This window comes from Marmota marmota, unplaced genomic scaffold (genome assembly GCF_001458135.2).
Source record: "Marmota marmota marmota unplaced genomic scaffold, marMar, whole genome shotgun sequence".
NCBI classification, from domain to species: Eukaryota; Metazoa; Chordata; class Mammalia; order Rodentia; family Sciuridae; genus Marmota; species Marmota marmota.
The window spans coordinates 7,615,576-7,639,872 of NW_026000142.1; the positions used below are offsets into that span (position 1 = coordinate 7,615,576).

The window sequence follows — 24,297 nt, forward strand, 5'->3', positions numbered from 1 at the left end:
ATAAAAGTATGAAAGAGATAAATGCTCCACCAAATGTGCAGATATTAATGCAAAGCAACAACAAACACCAAAAGGCAAGGAAATAATGCCACCAAAAGAACACAATAATTTTCCAATAATTAACTCCAAAGGAATTTCCTACAAAAAGTTTAAAATAATTATTTAAGGAAGCTCAATGAAGGCATAAAGAGAAAATTCAATAAAATTAGCAAAATAATACATGAGCAAAATGAGAAGGTTTAGAAATTCAAATCATACAAAAGAAATAAACAGAAAATCTGGAGCTGAAAATACAATGAATGAAACAAAGATGCATTAGCAAACATCAACAGCAGAGCTGATCAAAGATAGAATTAATCTATAAATTTGAAGTCAGGTAATTTAAACATATCATGTCAGAAAAAAAGCAAGGGAGAGAGCTTATAAAGTTTATATATGAATTACACATTTCAAGAAGGATATAAATGAAATAATGAAACATACTGTTCAGAAAATAATTGCTAAGAATTTCCCAAATCTGGAGAAAGATATAAACATCTAGGTACAAAAAGCTCACAGGTCTTCAATTAGATTTAACCTAAAGAAGACTTTATCAAGATAAATATTCAAAAACCATAGGCAGAGAACCTTGAAATCAGCAAAAGAAGAAATGTCCTCACATTTAAATAAAAAAAATAATGTCCTCACAATAAAAAGCGACCTTGATAAGATTCTAATAGTTCTTAGCAGAAAATCTGCAGGTCACTGGAAGTAAGATGATGGATATATTCAAAGTATATTAAGGGATAATAAAATCCCAGAATACCTTAACTGGTAGAGTATCCTTCAGAAAGGAAGGAAATATAAACACTTTCCCAGATGAATTAGCCAGAATTCTACAGAGAAACAGAATGAAATATGTATAATCAAAAGAGGGTGTTTCTTCATTTGCTTTACGTGATCACAGAGACTGACGAATCCTACAATGGCCATCTTCAGGCTGGAAAGCAGGGAAAATATCAGCTGCTCAGTCCAAGAAGCCAGAAGCCTAAAGATGAGAGAGAGACCATTCTTGCAGACACTGTCCAAGGCTGAAGATCCAACATCTCCTTGTATTGGGGTACTCTAGAGGATCATAACCAACAGGATACACCCCCCCAACATACACACATGATTATTAAAGGGGGACTTATTAGATTGCATGAAACTATTAGAAGGTAGTTCTAAAATGGCTGTCCACAGGCTGGAGAACGAGAAGAACCTGTAGCTGCTCAGTCCAAGAAGCTGGTGTCTCAGAAGATGGAAGACGAATGATGCAGCTCGGGACTGAAGGCCTTTACCTCCTAGAGAATCACTGGTCTGTGTCTGCTTTGTAATAGTGAAGGAGCTGGAGTCCAGTGTCCTCTAGTGATTGCAGCAGTAATCAAAGTGCCCAAGAATGGAGTTTAGATCTACATCGACTTCCTCCTCCTTCCATCATTTTTTCTATCCAGATCCCCTAACCTATGGACTTCCATACACACATTTAGGGTGGGTCTCTTTCCTCAGTTTCTGTTCTATATACCAATTATTTCTGGAAATCCCTCATCCACACACACAGACACCTCAATCCAATTAAATTGACAACCTAGATTAACCACCACACCCCTGTATATCCCACTCTGCTTTCAAAGGCTAAAGAAACTATAGTCTGATTTCCATGGTCAATGGCAACAGAAAAACACAGCTGCTCAGAAAGGGAAAGTAGAATCAAAACATAGCTTCCCACTTTATCAGTTTTATCATTCCACCCAGATTCTCAGTCTATTGGATGTTGTCACTCACATTCAGGAAAGCATTACCCTCTCAATTTGTTGACTCACATGACAATCTTCTCTGGAAACAACCTCATAGACACACCCAGAAATACAGGTTACTAATTCCGTTAACCCAGTCAAGTTGATAACCAAAATTAATTATCATACTAGAAAAATAAAAGTTAAAAATCCTTATAAAAAAGCTTAAGGAAGTTCTCCAAGCTGAAAAAAAAGGTCTAATTAATGACATGAAAACACATGAGAGCATAAGTCTCACTGGTAGAAGTATATTGACAAATCCAGACTACTCTAATATTGTACGGGTGACATGTAAATCACTCAGATCTCCAGCATAAAGGTTAAAAATTATTTAAAATAACAAATTACAAGTTATTTGCTTATATAAACAAAATTAAAACATGAATATTATGACATCAATAATGAAATGTATGAGTAAAAAGCACAAAAATTTTATGTACACTCTTAAATTGTTATCAGCTTAAAACAGTTAACTATAACATGTTTAACTTAAACTTTGTGGTAATTACAAAGTATTATATTTGATACAAAAAAAGATAAAGAGGAAAGAAAGCATATCACTATTAAAAAATCATTATAACAAAAAGGAAAACAGCAAGGAACAAAGAATCTACAAATCAAGAAGACAATTAACAAAATGACAGTAGTAAGTCCTAAGCTATCAATAATTAACTTGATAGTAAGTGAACTAAATTCTTTAATCAAAACACATATAATAGGTGAGTGGATTTAAAAACATAAGACGCAACCATATGCAGCCAACAAGACTCACTCTCAATTCCGTACTTTGAATAACAGATAGATGATTCAGACAGAAAATCAATGAAAGTACAGCAATGTTAAACTATGGTGTAGATTAGTTGGACCTAGTAGAACAGGGACTTTGTGGCATCCTTGATCTGTCTGCCCCCTCCTTTGGTTTCAGGGCACTTTCCATGTTTTGTGGCTGTTCTTATTCACCAGGACTGGGTTTTTCCAAAATAAATATGTATAATTATTATGAATCAATTGAAAAAAAAAAGTAGGCTGAAAGTGATGGTGTGTTGTTGTAATTCCAGCTTTGGAGGCTGAGCGAGGAGTATGACAAGTTTAAAACCAGCCTAGACAATATAGCAAGACAATATATTAAAAAAAAAATTAAAACAGTATAGTACCAACACACACACACTCAAAGACCAGTGAAACAAACTGTAGAGCCAAGGAATTAATCTATATATTATTGTTAACTGATCTTTGACACAAGTACAAAAAAATACACAGTGGAGAAAGGAGATTTCTTTTGGGAAATTTTATGGAAAAATGAAACTGGACCCGTACACAAAAGTACACAAAAGTCAAATAAAAATGAATTTAAGACTTACGTGAGGATTTGAAACTCTACAACTGCTTGAAGATCTAGAGGCAAAAATTCTTGATGTTCTAGAGAAAGGTCTTTTAAGTATGACTCCTTAGGCAACAAAAGCAAAACAGACAAAAGGGATTGCAAACTAAAAACCTTCTGCATGATGAAAAAAGCAATCAACAGAGTAAGGAGATAATTTATGGAATGGGAGAGTATATTTGAAAACCATACATCTAAAACGTGATTATTATTCAAAAGATATAGGTAACTCAAACAACTATATAGCAAAAAACAAAATAAAACAAATCTGACATGTATATGAATAAATACTTTTATGTAAATAAAAATCATATGATATCACCTCACTATTAGAATTTCTATTATCAAAAAGACACAAGTTTGCAAAGTATTGGCAACAATATGGAGAAAAGGGAACATTTGTGTGCTGTTGGTGGAAATGTAAATTAATACAGATATTATGGAAAATAGTCTAGAGATTCCTTCTAAATTTAAGAACTATCATACGATAAAGCAGTCTTTTTTTCTAAGGGCATATCCAAAGTTAAAAAAAAAATCAATATGTGGAAGAAATATCTGCATTTCCACATTCAGTGAAGCACTATTCACAATAACCAATATGGAATCAATTAGTGTTCATCAACAGAAAAGAAGTACTTGAATATATAATGGAATACTATTAAGCTCTTAAAATAAATAAATCCTTTCAATTGTGACAATATATATGAAACTAGTTCATAGATTATGATAGATAAAATATTTCAGGCAGAGAAAAAAACAAACATATGATCTCACTTTTATGTGAAATCTAAGAAAATCAAACTCAGAGACAGTGGAATTGAGGGTAGAGAACAGAGAATAAGAAAAAATTGCTGCAAAGGTATAAAGTTCAATTCAGCTAGGAGGAATGTATTATATAGCTAGTGATAAATACATACTGGAGATCTATTATAGAGCATGGTGATCATAGTTAATAATATTACATACTTGAAATTTGCTAAGAGCAAAGATCTTAAATTTTCTCACCATAAAAAGTTTAAGAATGAAGCCAGGAGCAGTAGCACATGGCTGTAATCCCCATAGCTTTAGAGGCTGAGGTAAGAGGATTGAAAGTTCAGAATTGCAGCCTCAGCAACTTGGCAAGACCCTCAGAAACTTAGAATGGTTCTGTCCCATAATAAAATATAAAAAGTACTTGGGACATGTCTCAGTGGTTAAGTACCTCCTGGGTGCAATCCCTGGGAGCAAAAAAAAAAAAAAAAAGAATGTTGTGGAGATGTATACATATATTGCATGTATATATATATAATTTTACTTGTGAAACTTGCATAAAGCTGATTGATACACTAAACGGGGAAAGATGATAGTTTTTTTTTCCTTTCTCCATTCTGTATTCCAAATGTTCAATAACAATCACATATTGCTTTTGTAATGCAATAAAAATAATTCTTAATTTGACTAAAAAATAATTGTCTAGTGTAAATAAATATTATATGCAACCAGAAATCCGTGATGTAAAAAACATGGTACTCATTCTAATAAAACAACTGGCAATGTGCTGTGTACCAACCACATGCATCAACCACCCAGGTGACGGTTTCAGGATATAAGCTTTAGCTAATTAATAAAAGGGACTGTGACAGATGTGTCTAGTGCTCTTTATTATCATGTGTGTGGATTTTTAGATGAAAGTTCCAGAGGTCTTTTATTCATCACATGTATGTCAGTGAACATTCTGAAATATTATGAGGGATAAGTGTGCATATAACCCACTTCAAATATTTTGCTTTTATTGTACTTCATTAAGAAAAATATTATGACATTATAAAAGACTATATTGCTTAAAAATATGTTGGGCTCTAATTTTAATTTTTAGTATTTTAGGATATAAAATATCAACAATTTGAAAATAACTCTACTTTTCTGATAACATTTGTGGGAACCAATTATAAAGTAACAATTCTTCAAAGCTTACTTGACTATTCATAATCTATAGGCATCAATTTTACCAGATGGACTACTAATAAGTACTTCTGTTAATAGAATCACTTTTTTTCATTCTTAAGATGGATATTTTAATCAGTGTCTTTCAGAACAGAAAATAATTGTATCCTTTTATTCAATTTATGGATGACTGTAGGGTGGATGACACTGTTTCTGAGATATCTTACTATAAATATTTCAATTATCCACGTCCTGTTCACAGAAATGCATATACGTAGGAAATCAATGACCAAAAAAGGAAAATACAAAAGAAAAAAAATCACACTTTGATAATTTAGAGAATTTTTAGACTTACAAATCAGCCAGCTGTTCAAATAAATAATGTATGCTGCAGCTGTCTCTTACATGGGTCTGAGTGTCTAATAGTAGCAGATGTCCCAGTTCTATAAATGTGTTAGTAGAGGAAGGTCCTAAATTGAAATTGGAACAAATTGTGATGCAAGCTTACAAGTGAGCATTTGATTTTACCAAATCATATAGAAATCATTGGATATGCTTTTTTCTAAATGTCTATAGATTATCAGTAAAATGCTTTTCAGTTAAGAGATGAAAATATCCTATAACTTCCAAAATAATAAATTGATTTTTCCAGTGATTTTTTTTGTTTACATAAGATCTTTCTCTTCTGTGTTTGGAACAGAAAGTACTTGTGTCATTTTAGAAACATGTTTAGAATGTACAAGAAGGAAAATTTAGAAAAATTAACACAGGTGTCAAAAATACTAACAATGACATTTATCAAGTAGGGATTTGTTGAGGACCTGGTTAGAGCCTAAACCTGCTGGTAAAGTAAATCCTCAGATGGAAAAGTTCAAACTGAATGTTTAAAATATGACATAAACCCTGTCCTCAAGAATGTTTACCTAATGGAGAAAAGAAATTTGAACAAATGATCCTTTAACTCCTATAAGTGAAGGTCAAATATGAGACAAATAAGAGTGCACACAACACAAATGAGCTTCACCAACATGGGCAAGATCAGAGAATTTCTCACAGAGGAGGTAATGATTGAAATTGGCTTGAAGTCCATAGCCACTCCCCAAGTAGTATCATAGGAGGGTAAGTATTGTAGGCAAAAGAAGTGATATATAAAGGTGAGGAGTGCCTGAAGTACATAGTAGCCAGATGGTAATGAAGGAAATTCAAGATAGGAAAGTGGAAGCAGGAGTTAAGAGAAAAAAACAAAGGAGGTCATAAATAACCTTGTACACAATGCTAAGTAGTTTAGATTTTACCCCGTAACAAACAGGATTCTAGTTATTTATTTTTTATTTTTTTGAGTGGTAGAGGAACATGGTTGCATATATTACACAGGTAAAATTCCTCTGTTTCACTGGACCATTCCCACTGGGCCATTTCACTGGGTCATAAGTTCTGGTCTTCCTCATCTATGCATTTCCTAAATTCAGTCACTCATCAGTATCCAACAAAATTAATCATATTCATTTTTGATGCATTTCAGATCATTTTGGTTTTATTGCCAACTAAATCAGTATCTTCCACATGGTTGAGGGTCAATAGATGTTTGCTCAATTTGAGACTCTTCCCTCAGTACAAGAGGAAACTGAAGTTTTGGAAAGTTCATCCATTTTTTTCAAGATCAACTAGTGAAAGGCAAAGTTAAAGGCAGAACTGAAGATTAAATTGTCACCTGATTCTTCCTTGACTATATTGTGAGACTCTCATTTGGAATAGTAACATTGTCTTCACCTAAATTTTCCTCAAGTATTATAAACTCAGTAGTCTTATCTGCTTAACTATTTCCTATGTCCCATGTTCTTTCCTGCAATTGTTAATTAAATCAGCAATGCCACATCATTTATATTTAATAATTCAAAGTCAATTTGAATTCATCTAACCCCACCTATGAATTTTATTACCCTCCAAGTTTGTCAATTTCTGTTGTGCCTCTTTAAATACATTCAGTTTTCCATTTTACTTTACCCTGAACTTTAAAAATAAATTCCTAATCATTCTTCCTGCTGCCATTAATCTCCCTCTTATTCCAATTTATCCTATATTCTAAAATAATCAAATCTCCTTAAAGTACAATATTAGCCATACCATTAAAATGGTAAAATAAAATTTCAATGCTATTAAACATGAGTTTGAAGTGTTTAGCTAATATAACCAGATAAGAAACTTAACTATTTGAAAATATATGTTGAAAAAGAAGAAAATATACTTTCTTTGGGGATTATATTATTGAAAGAAAATATCATTCTTAATAGTTAAAATTCTCAAAATTACAAAATACCTGAAAATTTCAATTATACAACTTATACTGAAAATAAACAATAAAAATGAGCTATTTAAAATTATATAATAATTTTGGAAAATAAAAATCAGGAGAATAAAAAGTTTAAATAAGTAGTAATATTCATGTATTTTTTTGAATAATTTTTTTAGTTGTAGATGGATATAACACCTTTATTTATTATTTTTATGCTGTACTGAGGATCGAACCTAGTGCCTCACATGTGCTAGGCAAGCGCTCTACCACTGAGCTATAACCCCAGCCCAGATTAATTTATCATTAATGCATTAATATTATAAAATGTCATCCAACTGAAAATTAATATCACAATTTTAATGTTTCCCATTTTTATTGCTTTTAATTTGGGAACCATACAACAATTTCAAAATGAAAACAGAAAAACATTTCTAAAAACAGCTAAGAAATATTTGAAAAAAAAATGAATAATGTAAAGGAAACTTGATTTACTAATGCATCAGTATACTATTGCTATGTTTTGAATTTATGCAAATTTACCTTCTTAAAACATCACCATTGGGGCTGGGACTGTAACTCAGTGGCAGTGCACTTGCCTAGCATGTATGAGGCACTGGGTTTGCTCCTCAGCACCACATGAAAACAAACAAATAAAATAAAGGCCTGCTGTCCATATGCAACTACAAAAAAATTTTAAAAACATCACTATTACCTCATAGTTCCCTAGGTTTCTAGTCCAATACTGCATATTTGGATTCTTTGCTCAGGGTTCACAAGGCTAGCTAGCATCAAATGGAAAGATGGCTAGTTTCTTATCTGGAGCTGGGTTTTTTCTAAGCTCATTCCTATTACTGCACAATCCCTCCCTCAGCCCCCACAGTTGTCTGCCTGCAGTCTGCTGTTAGCAAGGGAGCAGTCTCAGTTCCTAGGGGCAACTCATGTTCTTATTGCATGGCCCCTTTCATCTCAGCAAAAAGACAGCCGTGGTGTCCAAATGTTTCTATGCTTCAAATCTTTTTTTCCAGTATCCAGAGAAAACACACACTTTTAATGGACTCGGTATGTGCCCATCTGAATAATCTTTCACTTAAAATCAACTGTATTATGGAAGGTACCATACTTGTGGAGTAATCTCTATTCCTATTCACATATTTCATCTCACTCAGAGGGAAAGGAGTATGTTACAAGAGCATGAGTCACATCTCAGAAAGGTCCTTATCACAACCAGAAACTGTAAATCATAACAGGATGATACTAACATAGGAAAATCATGAGAAAGAAAAAGGTCAAGAAACGGAAGAATGTGAAGGAAACTAATGTATGAAAACAGTATTTTAAATAAATGGTGGAAAGAGTGGCTTATTTGATGTCTGTGGTTGGTATGATAGGCAGTATAATTTGAAAAATATGGATTATCTCAGGTACAAAATGCTTTCTGGATACTCGAGTGGGCATACCATGTAGGCAGTTGAACATAATGGAGTTCAGAGATATTAAATTAGAAATGTAAATTTGAGAGCAGTATGCAGTAAGACTTTTATTTAAAAGCACTGAATGATGCCACAGAGGAAATATTGTAGCTGGAAAAGAGAACACTGTCTGCTCTTTGAAAACGGGCTGGAGGAAGAAAATTGACCAAAATCCTATTTCTCAATATTCTTTTACAAGTCAAGATCTAATATGAATCATTAATGATCACATTTATATTATGAACTGGTAGATGGCCTAATGTGATATGGCTTTATTGCTGTATCTGAAGTTGAAGATTAACCAAATTTTTTAAATTTGTTTTAATTAGTTACATATGACAGTACAATGATCTTGAAGTATCATATATTTGAATCAGATGGGATATAATTTCTCATTTTTCTGAGTGTACAGGTTGCAGAATTACATTGGTCATGCAGTCACGTATTTACCCACAGCAATAATAATGTCTATTTTATTCTGCTGTCCTTCCATTCCTCCCTTCCCTTCCCTCCCCTCCCATCATATTTTTTAAAGAACAAAAGAAAACTATAATGTTTTCAATAAATTCATACTTCTAAAACAACAAGGGGCAGGTCCTTAACATGACTTTAAAGGTTTCCAAAATCTAATCTCTTTCACCTCACTAGTCAATTGCAATCAAAGTGAAGAGCATTGTTCAAAATTAAGTTCTGAGCCTCAACTTCTTCAACTGTATATTATCCATAACAATGACTAACAGATAACATTGTGAAGATTAAATCATCTAGTAAATATAGAAGAGGTTAACATATTTCCTTGCATGGTACAAATAATAATTTCTAGATATCACCTATGACCTATAAAGTCTTTTTCAACCTGCCATATATCCAGCCAAATTAGTTTATGGTATATCAATACCTTGCTCTTTTCTAATTCTAAACCTTTGTCCATGTGTTTTACTTCTTTAGGAATATATTTCTCCCATTTTATGGTATCTTTCCTTGTCCATGTTCTAGTCCTCCTTCAATATCCTATTCAAATATTGAAACGACTTTCATAATATATGGATGTTTGTGTTTTGTTTGGGCCAGCTCTGTGGTCCCACTCTTTTTTTTTTAAGGACGAGTTATTGTGTTTCCCATTTTTATTATTCTTGGTAAGAACATTAAGAGTAAAGAAAAGCAAGAAAAAATATCTTTTTATCATCATTGCCCACACGCATGCAATTTTTTTTTTTTTTGAACCAGGGATTGAACTAAAGGGCACTTAAACATTGAGCCACATCCCCAGCCCTATTTAGTGTTTTATTAGAGACAGGGTCTGAATTGCTTAGCGCCTTGTTTTTCTGAGGATGTCTTTGAACTCAGGATCCTCCTGCCTCAGTTTCCCAAGCTGCTGGGATTATAAGCATGTGCCACCGCTCCTGGCCACAGATGCAAATTTTAACATGAAAAATGTAGAATGCAATTTTGGGATAAAATCGAGCTATGTCTAAGGTTATATTAAACCCTCAGCTGTGAGAATATCTTGGTCTAAAGACTATTAGATTCAGACCTTTGGTTTTTGAGTATATATTCTCCCTAGCCCTAAAACAGGGACCATTTCTTATATACTTTTGTATTTCTGATACCTAATGCTCAATATGCTTGAGGAATGGCTGACTGCACTTTTTCATTCATTCTAGTTACTTAGGTCTCATGGCATTATTTTGCACTATAAAAAGGCTTGAAAATTAAAATTTGATGCTTGGGTCTAGCACAGACTTTGGCAAATTGGCAGGCAAGTGATACATGATAGCTAAATTAAAACTGAGAATGACAATTTATTTAGCTGCAATATAGGGTAAGACTCTGACAAATTGTATAAGAAATTTTAAGAGAGAAAGAGGAATGATACTGCTTCTTCCATCTGGACTGTTTGCCCACGTATATGACTAGAACATGCATATTGAAGAATATATTCACAAAAATAAAAGTTTATCTTAACCTTATGAAATGCTGAGAAACTGAAATTATCTTAAAATTGTTTCAGATATCAAGTTTCTTTCCTTTGCCTCCTTTTATCATTTGCACAACTAACCACATATCTGTTTACACTTGTCCTCAAACCTTAGAAATTTATCTCTATTTGTCAAGATCATCAGTATATTTCCTCATAATGTCACCATGCATCCAAGTTAAGTAAGAGTTGGAGAGAAAGTAGTATCAACTCAATGACACAGAACCATTCCTGAGCCCATTTTCTGATTCCCAAATTCACCCTGATGGATGATGGTGCAGGAGATGTTTAAGGATTTGCAACTTCTTATGGAGAGATACTTCACTGTGGCTCTTTAACCAGCCAGATAATGGAACTGAACATGTAACAGAAGCAGAGGTAAAACCTATCATGAGAAGCCTCTCTGGTGCCAGAATCCAGGCCACTGGATGAAGGAAAGGGAAGCATTTTAGCAGCAGCCACTCCACCAGTTATCTTTAGGTCTCGCACTCTTGCTTTGAATCTTAAAATATTTTTTTTATAAATTTAACCACACTCATGTCACTTCTGTAGAAGAGTATTAAAATATTTCCTCTTTGGGAAATATTCACAAATGAAGATAATGCCAGCTCTGTAGTCCCACTCACTTTGAAGTCACAGGTGGGCTGAAAATATATTGCATTAAACATAATTTTCTTTATTATAATTTTTTCACATAGTCCAAGGCATTTTCTGAAAAAAAAGTGCTATTTGTCTAAACCATATTTTAGGTCGTGTCTTCATTTTCCTCTAAGGGGAACATTATAGTATGCATTTTACAGCAAATAGCTTTTAAAATAAATGCAGTATGCCTATGTATTAAGAAAGTATTGGAAAATGTGGTGCTCACAGACAGTGACATTTTGAAAAGTAACTTTAATTCTATGGCTTTAGATTTAAAGAGCAATTGTTATTTTTAAGAACTACAGGAGGATTCACAATGGCTATTAAAAATAAAGGTGGGTCATTATTGCAGTTATCTATCCAAAAGACAAATAATCAATTGGTAAGTTATAATCTATAAATTATGCTATGAAAATTTATTAAAAAGTTACTAGCTGATGCTATTCTTAATCATATTCAACAAAGAATTGGTTCTTTCATCCCCAAATGGTCAAATCCTTTTAAGAACAACTATAAGCATATGGAGATTCCTTTGCAAATCTAATTCTACTTAAAGAGAATTTATCCAAGCCATAAATGCATTCATGCTGCAGGATTTTTCAATCTAATCCTTTCCGTCTTCTAATCCGTGCCCTAAGAATTAAAATGAGAAGCTTTTGCACTCTAATGAATGCACAAATACAGTATCAATATTTACTCAACAATACTGTGTAAACTTCCCAGTGCAAAAGAGAATCACCAAACTCATTTCCATTGATAATTACTCAGCATGGACTCAATTGGTTCCCACCAGTGCTTTTCCACTCAAAGTACACACATTAGGTAGGATGATTCCATGACTCTGCATATACATATTGTGTTTCTAATGTTCAGAAAAGGAAAAATGTGTTAAACTTGCTATTAAAAAAAAATCAGCCAGCCAAAAACCAAAAAAAATGCTTAGCACAAGAAAAAAACACAATTTTTTAAACAAAGATATCCCCTTGTTAGAAGTGGAAAAACAGCTTTCTGGATATTATTAAGAAGTTAAAAAAGGAAAATATACTTAAAATAGTTGGCTATTCACATACACTTTGTGACTGGAATTAAGTAGGATTTTATTAAATAAAATAATAATATAATTTTCTTTTTTTCTTTACTATATGCAGCTGAAAAGTATGCAAAATTTAGTAGGTTTTGGTTCCTATATATTTTCTGTTTGCCAGCTTCTTTTAAAATATAGAGAAAGCTCTTCTGTTCATCAGATATTATGTTACATTTGTAAAGAAAATAATTTTAAGTATTGTAGCCTATAGAACCATTACCCCTAATTTCTTTCAACTTAAAAAAGAGAAAACAAAACAAAGAAGATAAAGGAATCTGGGGTTTTATTTTTCTTTAGTGCAAAACACAGAAAAACAGAAAATATCCTATAATGAGCTAATCTCTGATCTTCCTTTTGTTCTCCTGGGTAAGGGAGACTTTTAATTTTTTTTTAATAAGGTAAATATCTCAAAGACAAAAGCCAAACAAGGTATATTCAGGCCCTATGGAGGCTAATACTTGCTTGATTTAATAGGGGGGGAGGGAGGGGAGGGAGAGGGAAGATGCAGGAGGAGAATTTTATATCTAAGAATTCTGAAAAAAATCAGAATTATGCACTGAAGTAACAATCAAGGAGCATTTGGGCATTTGGGAGATAACTAGCATTGGAAGGTAAATCTACCTTGTCCTGGGTTATAATCTAAGAAGTTTGTACACTTTGATTTCTTATAACAGGAATATAATAGAAATAGAGAAACTATGCTGAGCCAATGTTCAGAGGCATTTGATACATTTCTATTAATGACTAGAGAACAAGTTAGTGATTGAGTCATCTGATCAAGAGTTACTGCTTCTAGTGTTTTCCATGGTACTTCCTAGCCTACTGCTCTCCTAGAATGTTTTCATCAGAATCACGCTGGGGGAGAAAAGTTCAGCTTCTTGGGCTGCACTTCAGCTGACTCACTGAAGTACATAATATCTGCAGACAAGATTTCCAAATCTATTTTTATAAGATGATTCTCATGCAGAACATATTAGAGATTTTGCCCTTTACTTATAAACACCCCAGAAAATATCCCTCCCCACCATCCTTTGTCTGAGTTCTAGAAACAAATTATTGAAGTAAGATGAGCATTTGGCAATAGCGTATAAAGTAAAAAGCAGTGTAATTAATTACCTTTTATGAAATTTTATATTGACTTTATTATCTCTCTATATTTAAAAGAGAAACTAGGTGACATCAACTATTCAGTAACAAATGAAAGAAAATATATTTACAAATATTAATATGCTAAAATTAGTTTGAGTGTGAACATAAGACTACATTACAATAAAACTCACTCATCACTTAACTGTCATGTGGAAAGTGTTAAGCTGTCCACGTTACACTTTGAAAAATTAATTCTCATGGTTAGCACTCAATATCCTTGATGGTCACAACTATTGGATGTTATTGTGTTTCCCATGGCTTTAATCTGCCCATTGTGTGAACAGCTTGGATTTTATAAAATCTAGTTGTTAAGGAAAATTTAGTAAAGGAAATAATGACACAACAAAAGTCATTTGTATCTTGAATTATTTTACCATTTGAAGAAAAACAGCACAATGGCAGTGTGCATTATGGCAGATTTTAAAAATTAGACAAAAAACCTCAATTATTATACATTGTTCAGATGTTTACATCATCATATCTGTCATTAGTGCTTTATCCAATAAATATGACTTTACTTTCTTGAATGTCATGACTATATTTAATGCAAACCGTGGGGTTTTTGGTTAATAGATCTATAAGGTCTAAATTATATTTTGTATTGAAAGTCAACCGCTGTACATCAATAACAACAGAGTCATGTAACTCAAATGAATTGTGCTGTCTAAACTCTGCTTTTTCTTCTTGTTCTATGTTTGTCCTGTAGACTTACTGGCAAATAATACAGCTTGGAATTTAGGGTTCTATATTATTTAGAGTGATTGGTAGGTGCCATTAAGAAAAGCCATGAATCTTTCACCAGGGATTTTTACTCAGAAAAGCATAAACTCTCTCTGGGATGTCATGGATGTGGAAACCTTTTCCAGAGACTCTCTAGAGAAACTGAGGGGCATCATCCGTTAAAAATCAGTTTTTCCTGTCTAGATAATTAGAATTACAGTGTTTATGTTTTTGTCCCCAGAGTTACATTTTCTTCTTGGGTTTCCTGAGTTACAAAGCATCTTCAAAGCAGAGTAAATTCTACATTATTCCTTCACATTCTCATAGCACTTTCCAATGCCTGAGCCATGAGTTTGGTTAAATGTATTTCATGATATCCCCCTGTTGTTAACAGAAATAGTGGTTATAGTTAGTTTTGTTGGTAAGCAGGCATGGCTTTTTCCTGATGCCAGGGTTGACTGAGGTGTATATGAAATCTGTGGGCAGTTTCTCTATAAAACCCAAACCAAAATCTTTTATTAAAAATAGGGGAATGAAGCAGGTTGTATCTTATTTGTGTGTGTACCCCATGCAATTTTTCCATTAGCAAAATTATCATAAGAAACAAAAAACACTGGTATTCACGTGAATGTCATTTTCTTGTTTTACATAATAATCTCTAACATCAAATAAAACCTAGTTTAGACAATGAGGGGGAAAAATGTTATCTCCTTCTGCTTTATTTTTTCTTTTCTGTTTTTCCTTCCTTTCCCTCTTCCCTTCCTTTCTAATCCTCAGAGATAGAATTACCCTTATAATTCATATAACCAAATTTATTAATTTTACCGATTGGGAAAAGGAGGCATACAGTTGAAGTAATGTTTATCGAATTTATTTGGTCATTATTATGGTTTGGACGTGGTTTGTCTACCAAAAGTTCATGTGTTTAGGCTTGGTCCTCAATATAGCAGTGTTGAGGTGGCAGGATACAGTGAGAGGTCTCAAGAGTGGTCATTCCCCATGTGCTAGCTCCCTGCCTTCTTCATATTGTCCTCTGCCACATTCTCTCACAAGTATAATGCCATACACTTGAAGTAATACAGCACTGGGGCCCCTCAACTAACTAATACATGCTATTTTTCTAGCCTCCAAAACAGTGAGTTAAATAAACATCTTCATGAGTTACTAGCCTCAGGTAGTTTATTATAGTAACAGGAAATAGACTAAGACAGTCATATGTCATCAAAATAGTTTTGGCAGTGAGAAAATTACTTAGCATACAAAATGCATACACATTTTGTTTTCTAAGTTTTAGTGTTATAGCATACTTTGATTTAAGATCCATTTTACAGTCTGAAATATCAAGAAAGAACAGTAGTTTTAACCAAAAGACTCATTTGTAAATGGGAAGTATTTAAAAGTGCTAGCAGATTGGATCAGTTAGTTTCAATTTGTATTTAACTAACAGAATCAAGATTTTGTTGTTAAACAATTTGGAACTTAAATAGAACATAGAATAATACTATAAATGATATATCACATTTTTAAAGTATATTGTTATGTCTATAACCATCCTGATTATTTCTTCATTCAAGACTCAAATTTTTGATGTTGAATAAAGTTGTCAGAAGACTTGAAAAATCAAAAATTTTTGAGTTTCATTTATCTCTTTAATAACTCAATTATAAAGATTATAAATTTTCGGGAAAGCCTCATTTGGCCAAATCTTAGCTGTCTTTATAGTGAATTGAATTCTACTGAGAAGTGGTCTATGAAAGTCTGATTACCTGCTATATTCATAATCAGTGGTAAGTAATTACACAGAGTGATTGGTCATGATATGCTCTTCTGACCAAATACTCAATGATTGAGACTGGCATCAGGAAATTTAGATGGTTTGGTAAAGAATAATAGGTATTAAATTTTAACAAGTACAAATTTCCTCTACTCTGCTGATTTTTTCAACCACTTACTTGTCCTTTTGGATAAATTGAATTTGAGACATGCAGGAAATGTTAGTCACCACTAGTAAGGTTTATAATTAAGCAAAGGTGGTTGGAAAAAAAATCCTAAACGACACTGATATCCCCAAAGTTCAGTTATAATTTTGAATGCCTAGAGTGAGAACTGAACCTGGCCCTTTGTATTTGACGCTAAACTTGCTTCAAAAGAAATAGATTGCAATTCTGATTCCAAAGGGGGAAGCATAGAGATATATTATAGTTTCAACTTTTAAAACAATTTAGTAGATGCCAATGATTGTAAAATCAGGGATATTTTGTGTATTAGTTTGCTAGGGCTGCTATAACAAAGTACCACAAACTGGGTCACCTAAATAAAAGAAATGTATTATATCACAGTGCTGAAGGTAGAATGCCAAAATGAAAGTGTTTACAGAGTTGGTTCCTTCTTAGGATAGTGTGGGATGAGGAGCTCCAGGCCTCCCTACCTGAGTCTTTTCTCTATGACTCTTCACAGAGTTTTCCCTTTATGCATGTCTCTGTGTTCAAATTTCTTCTTTTTAAGTAAGGACACCAGTCATATTGGATTAGAGCCTATCCTAAAGAACTTATTTTAACTTTATTTCACTTATAAAGTTCCTACCTTCAAATAAGGTCACACATTCTGAGGTATTAGGGATGAGGACAGCAGTATATGAATGGAGAGTCAGGGTAGAATATAACTGATAACTCTAAATTGTAAATTTTTAGCTGTAAATTTAAAATTTAACTTAATCTTAAATTGACTTAACCTTATAATTCCTTTTTTCTGCTTGTCACCTATAAATTTATGAATATGCAACAATTGAGGTTCTTCAGCTATTTAAATAATGTAAGAGAATTCAACTTCCTGTTCCAATAGGATCAACAGTGTTATAGTAAGGGCAAGTCCATCTGATCTGTCACTGTTGCTTGAGTCCAGTCATTTTCCTCTTATCTACAAATGATTATTGGACTAGCTCTGCAATATAATTGGGTTGACCTACAAAGTGGCCAAAAATCATTCTGAGTGGCCATCCAAAATAGTGAAATGGATCTAAATAAACTTGTTGAATTCATAGAGTCAGGAATCATGGACCTAGCCTCTGTTTCCTTTCTGAATAAATTCCAGTCATGAAACAACCCAATAGTTAAAAAATATGAAATTAAAACAGAAGAAATTTAGAGGAATCTATAATTATGATTCAGACCTAATTCTCCATTGGTGGGAACAATATTCAAATCATAACATGTCCTTTTAGTTTAATGACTATCCTTTTGTATAAATAAGCATTTTAGCTTATAAAAATGGATGTTTGACTGTCTTTAAAAGACAAAAGTTGATCCTTTTGTGATTCCTAAGTGTGATACTTGGGTTTGCATGATAGTGTGTAAAATGTGGCTCCCTCAAAACTTTTTACAAAATTGACACATTATCCCTCTGACATGAACTTGAGACAGGGGGCAGAGGAGTCAATCTAACACAAATGGTCTATAGAAGAGAACAGGTCAAATACTCAAACCAGATCACAATTCCTTACCAGCTGGGAAGGAGGGCTACCTTCTTGATTAGTACACTCTATATGAGCTACCAAGATTAGCAATTAAAACGAACAATCCACCAAGCACACATCCTGTAAGAATACAGTAAGTAAATCTGAGGAATGAAAGTCCCAAAGAAAGCAGGCAGGACAAGTGGCAAGGAGGCAGGGAGGAGCTGAATCAGGGCAGAGCCAACAGGGCAGAAATTTTTTGGTTTATTTGGTGGGGTACCAGGGATTGAACTGAAGGGCGTTCAACCACTAAGCTATATCCTCAGCCCTTTTCTGAATTTTGTTTAGAGACAGTATCTCACTGAGTTGCTTAGCACCTCCCTTTTGCTGAGGCTGGCTTTGAACTTGTGAATCTCCTGTCTCAGTCTCCTGAGCCACTGGTTTTATAGGTGTGTGCCACCACGCCCAGTTCCAACAGAGCTTTTGATAGACAATATGAATTACTGATTCACAAGCATGAACAAAGTTCCGGGTCTTCCTAAATCTTGATTGCACTACTGCTGAGAATATTTCTCCTGCACTGCCAAGGTATCCTTATTATGGAGCTTCATTAACTCAAGAAAATGAAGTCTACTTGTCTTACAACTGGGGAAATAGTAACAGAGAACTTTTAAGTACCTCTCCTTGTTACCAGAGTCCTTGGGAGAGGTCCCCAGCTGTGTGGGATTCCAAAAGACCAGGTACAGTCAGTCACTCATCCCAATATGCCAATCATAGAGATGAGCAGTGGTGAAGGGCAGGAAAAGAACTTTAATCATCATACCATGCTGGGAAGAACAGATAAGGGTACAGTGAGCAAAGATCTATTCTTAAGGGACTAAAACTTTGAGATTTTATAGAAAAGAGGAACGAAGGCAAGAGTTGGGGACTTTCATGGTTTTACACAGCTAGCCATGTAGGTAGGTCATCTTGGTCAGACTATGGTCCTATTGCTCATATCTCATCTGGTTCTGAGAGGTGGCTCCAGAGAAGTCTTTATTGTTTATGAGGGCAATCTGGATCCCATGAGATGATTGCTCCTGCTTTCAGAGCAGCCTCAGTTCTAGTCATGGGGGAACTGATCCCATGTAAGAGGGTGATCTCATTATGGGGTGATTTGTCTGCCAGGCTTTGCTGTTCCTGCAATTCAAGATTACTATAGGTTTAAGACAATGATCAGAAATATCCAGACACCTCTCCAGGAGTCTGGAACATTCATTTTAAAAAGCTGGGAGTTTAATGTCCCTACAAATCTTGAAAATACCCGAGTTACTCTTAAATTGTTGTCCTCAATCTTGAAGGGGGACAAAGCAGATTAGGTTAATTTAGATCTAATAAGCTTTGTTTCACATTCTTTAAATAATTAACATTCCTATGTGCAGATCTGAGAAGCAACCCAGCATAAACTGTAAGGTAATAAAGGAGACATACAAAATGAAGGCAGAGATGTCAGGTTTTATCCTGCTCTTAGTTACACAGTGAGAATCTGCAGGCCCAAGTGCAGAGTCAGTGCTTTTAGTAAAAGTTGATTTAATTCCCTTTTATCTCCTGAAAGACTTTTATGTCATAAATAAGGCGATCAAGTGATAGGTTCAAATATGGCCATTTTTTGGAGCATCCACCAATTAACACAACCTTCTCTCTTCATGACAAGAAATAAATATAATTCATCTCGTTTTCCATCTGATGATCAGTTGCTCACATGCAACACAGTAAAAATGCAAGTACATAATTACATAATCCTTTAGCAACTTTATCTACCAAGAAATTAAAACACTAAGAATAAAAATTAAAATCTAGAAATTAAAATTACTGTGTCCAAAGAAAAAATCTAAACACAGAAAGCACACATGTATATATACTATGATTGGCATTACATGACATATGAATTGAGAATTACTAAAAAAAATTTTAGTCTCATTACACTATGAATTTAATGCTCTGATTTGTAATATGAGTTTGCAAACTATATCTTGCAAACCAAATGTGGCTCCTGCCTCTTTTATATAACAGTGGAGATTGATTTTTTCTTTTTTACTTTTTTAAGTGATAACATTTTAAATGATTATATAAGGGATTACATAATATCCTGTCTTGCATTTTGGCCCATAAAACATAAAAAAATATCTAGCTCTTCCTCCAAAAATTGGCCCTGCCATAGAGCATATACCCATTAATAAACTGATGTTGTTATAGACTAATCATCATATTTTGAGCTTGCCTTTTAATAAATCAAAAACCAACTAATTAATACGAAGTCATTGGGCAGGGAATGTAGCCCAGTGGTAGAGCACTTGCTTAGCATGTGCAAGGCCCTGAGTTTTATCCACAGCAATGTAAAGAACTAAAATAACCAGAATAAAACCAGAAAAACCAAGTCGTAACAGAGCAACTCCCTGGAAAGACGTCTTTAACAGAATTGTTTTCACCTCCCTTCCCTAATCTTTTAAGGACACATGGTTTACTAAAGAGGCCTCAGAAAAGCAATAGTGTCTCTCTGAAAGGAAAATGCAGATGCTGGTTCAAGAAGATAGTCTGCCCAGCTTCTCTGTGTGAGGAAGGAGAGGAGAACAGAAGCTTTGGAGAGGAAGACCCCTACTTGACTAGAACCCCTACCCATTGTATCACCATAACCCCTTTTCAATCATATATTTGTACACCCACACTATATACCCTTTGTATCCTGACCCCACCCTAAAATAGAGATTTGAGGTGGAAAGGCTCCTCTATCTTCTTCAGGCAGGGCCTGCTTTGAATAAACCTATTTCCTTCAACCATATTCTTATTCCTGAGTACTTAGTTGAGTAGCAAGTGGTAGGAACCATAAATTTCAGTATGAAAGTTACTATCTTCACCCTCTGTGGGTTAGGTTTTTCAAGCTGTACTTGTATGACTCCATCTCACTCCCTGACCATCATTAGAAAGAAGATACAAGGTCTGTTAAAACCCTATGAGATTATGTAAATACTATTCATGTTCTTTGACATGATAAAACTTACTAGGGACCTTTGTACTTAATAAGTAAATGAATGATGTGAATTGATACCCAGGTTATTAGCTTGGCCATCTCTGTGAAAAGTTGTGCACTTGTCCAGTAAAGGAATATCCAAAAAGTTACAAGGTGGTGTTCAAGATAATTTAAGGTTCCAAGATGCCCTAGAGGCATCAAGCTGCCAATTCAATAAAGCAACTGAAAAGACATTCTATCAACTCAAGAGGATTATGACCTGACAAATAATATTTCAGAGGTGTAAGCACATACAATTTAGCATCTATAATCCAAGAATATGAAATGTTCCAAAATCCAAAACATTTTGAGTATCAATAGATGCTATAAGGTGAAAATTCCACACCTGATCTCATAATAAATTACAGTAAGAAAACAAATGGGTGCAATAAAAGTACTGTATACATGCATATAAAGTGCATATAAAACAAATATATTAGACTTGAGTTCCATGCCCAACATGTGTCTCATTCTGTGTATGCAAATATTCCAAAATCTGAAAAAAAATTCTAAATTTAAAACATTTCAGGTTCCAAGCATTTTGTATAATGAATAGTCAAACCATAATTGAAAGTTGAAGCATATTTGACATTAACCAAAGAAAGATGTGTAGATAGAGAATGGAGGAGAAATTACCAAGAGTTACAAGATGACTAAAGAATTACCAAATCAGGAACAATATTAGGAAAGATGAAAGGACTATGATCTAATTTTAAGGAATGTATGTTTATCAGTAAATATTCTTAAAGAGGTCAATTAATAATAGCTAAAAGTGAGGGTCTTTTAGGAGATAATTTGTGATCTTATTGGAAGACAATAAAGAATGGTATTTGGAAACAAAACATTACAACCATATAATGTAAAAATTGCATTAGATTAAATTAAATGGGCAAGGGAGACTGTATTCAAAGTTATTGCAATAGGAAAGAGAGAGGCCAGGCTCAGTCTTAGCTCAACTCCATAAGAACAAAGAGCTTAAGAGTTTTTAAAAGATGGGATGGGAAGGTGGGTTCATAGGCCATTTATGTTTACTAATTGGCTTTATGAGAAGAAAAAATAAATTTTCCCTTATCTTTGGGATGGGAGGGGCAATTTTAAAATTTGAAGCAACGGCCTACTGCTGTTAGTTCCTACCCTTCCATGAAGCTAGGAGACAGATCCCTAACTTCCTTTATGCTTACATTTCTAAATGATGGCTCCAGGATCTTTTGAAAGATATTCCTGGATTTTTCAGCTGTCAAGAAGCTTTTTAAAAGGTTTATATTTCAAACAGGCAGAAAAATAATTGACAATTACACTTTTTTTTTTTTTAAGGAAAAGTCTCTAAGAAGAGGGTGATCAGGTGCCTAGAATTAGGAAGAATTCTAGCACAGGTAAGCAAAATAGAATATACACTAGTCAATCAAGTTTAACATCCCACTCCAACTCCCTGCTCCCTCTCATTCCCTTGGCCCATGGAATGAAAGTCTTGTGTCTTGGTAATCTGCATTTTTACACTTTCATACTAAAATGTCTTAAGATAAAGTTCTAATATTGTCATCCTGTTGATAATTCACATTTTACTACATTATTTTCAGGCATTGGAAAAAAAGACCCACAACTTAGGTCTAAAGAAAAATATGAACTACTTCTTTGCATAGAGGCGAACATGCTATTTTTGGTGAAGTGACAAACTGTTAATAATCAATAGAAAGTAAAATTCCAAAAGGAAAGCTAAATGCAGTCCTCTTTCTGGTATGCAAGAAAAATGATGTTATAATCTTGAGTTTTTATATGAATGACTAAACACTGGAAAATTTCATGTGACAAAATAAAAATACACCTAAATATAAATGGACTCTGGTAAGTAAGTAAACCCCTAAATCATACATAAATTTCTATATACCATTTAAAGTGGTGGCTTTCACCTTTTGAGAAGTTGATGAAATCCACAGACATATAAATTTGTCTAGTGTAGATGGACTTTGTTGCCTTTGTTCACTACAGAAAATATCTGGGTAATAAAATACAGGGATTAAACAAAAAACACACCATGTTTGAACAGGAATAGAAAGAATATTATGATGGTGCATTCTTACAGATCAGAATGAAATTTCACATAAAAATATTACTTCAATCAACCATATTTTAGTATTGTAGAATTAATTCTATAGTTTACTTTAGGAATATTTCCATGGAATAGGGAATATTAAATTTACTCTCTAGGATTTTAAGAACAATTTAATGTCTTCATGTACAGAATCATTTCTGCTATGCCACAAAATTAACTCCAGTGGGAAATATTTGGTATCTCAAGTGCTTGTAAGTAAGTTTAAAAGTTCAAAAACAAAAAGCATTCTAGTATAAAGAAACTACATAGAAAACATTCCTCCTACACTGTTGGAGAATGAGAAAGGACCCATGGTGGGAGGCAGGGGAGTAGTAGGGAGGGTGGATATGATCAAAGTATGTACGGAAATGACACACTGAAGCCCATTTATTTGTGCAATTGGTATATGTTAATTACTATAATTAAAACTTGTGAAATAAAAAAGATTTCCCCTAGAAAAATCACAATAGAATCATTATAACATTAAGTAAAAGGTGATCATCTAAAGAAATAGGCAATTTGTTTATAAGTGTATAGAATATAGAAAGCTTATATAATTCTGGGTATTATTTTGACTTTGAACCAATACAGTTAGGAAAAACTGTCACTGAACTTATCAAAGTTATTTCACTCTGGGTCTTTCAGAAAACTGGAAAAACAAATGTACACAGAAAAAAGTTAAATTTTTGAGACATATTTTATTTGTTTTAACACTTTTAAGATGATTAAAGCCTTTTTTGGTATCACTAAGTTTTTTTCAAAATAAAATGCTTATTTCTCTAATGAAATGTTTAAAGAAATATTAAGGGAAAAAAGGCAGAGCTCCCCCCCCCCAAAAAAAAGATGGATAGCATATTGAAGAAAATATTTTTAAAAAAAACAGGGAAAATGATCAGAAGTAAGTTAACTCCTAAATCTCCTAAATGGAGACCAGTGGCTCATTCCAGAATAGGGGCTAAATTCAACTCTAAGCCAGCACCCAGGTTAAGTAAATGAGGATATGTTAAAATTACTTAACACTGGTTGTACTAGACCACAGTGAATGAGTCTAGTGATTGTTTCTCAGAAGGGAAATCTGTATCTTAAGAGAAGCACAGAGTTATGGGAACAAAACTGTATGAGAGTATTTAATGATGGGGTCTTCTGATGCATTATTCCAAACCTATATAATAAGGTTTATAATCTACTAGGTGTCTAGTTATTATTAATTCACTGTGAAAATGTGCTTGTAATGGCAAATAGCCACTAAATTTAATAG

General features: G+C 33.5%; 1 non-coding gene across 1 annotated transcript; it reads left to right on the forward strand.

The window, feature by feature from the left end:
- Window positions 1-17,754: 17,754 nt before the first annotated feature.
- LOC125611411 lies at window positions 17,755-17,858 on the forward strand. Its single transcript, XR_007341609.1, has one exon. It is a non-coding gene; the product is annotated as a small nucleolar RNA U13 (small nucleolar RNA).
- Window positions 17,859-24,297: the final 6,439 nt, after the last annotated feature.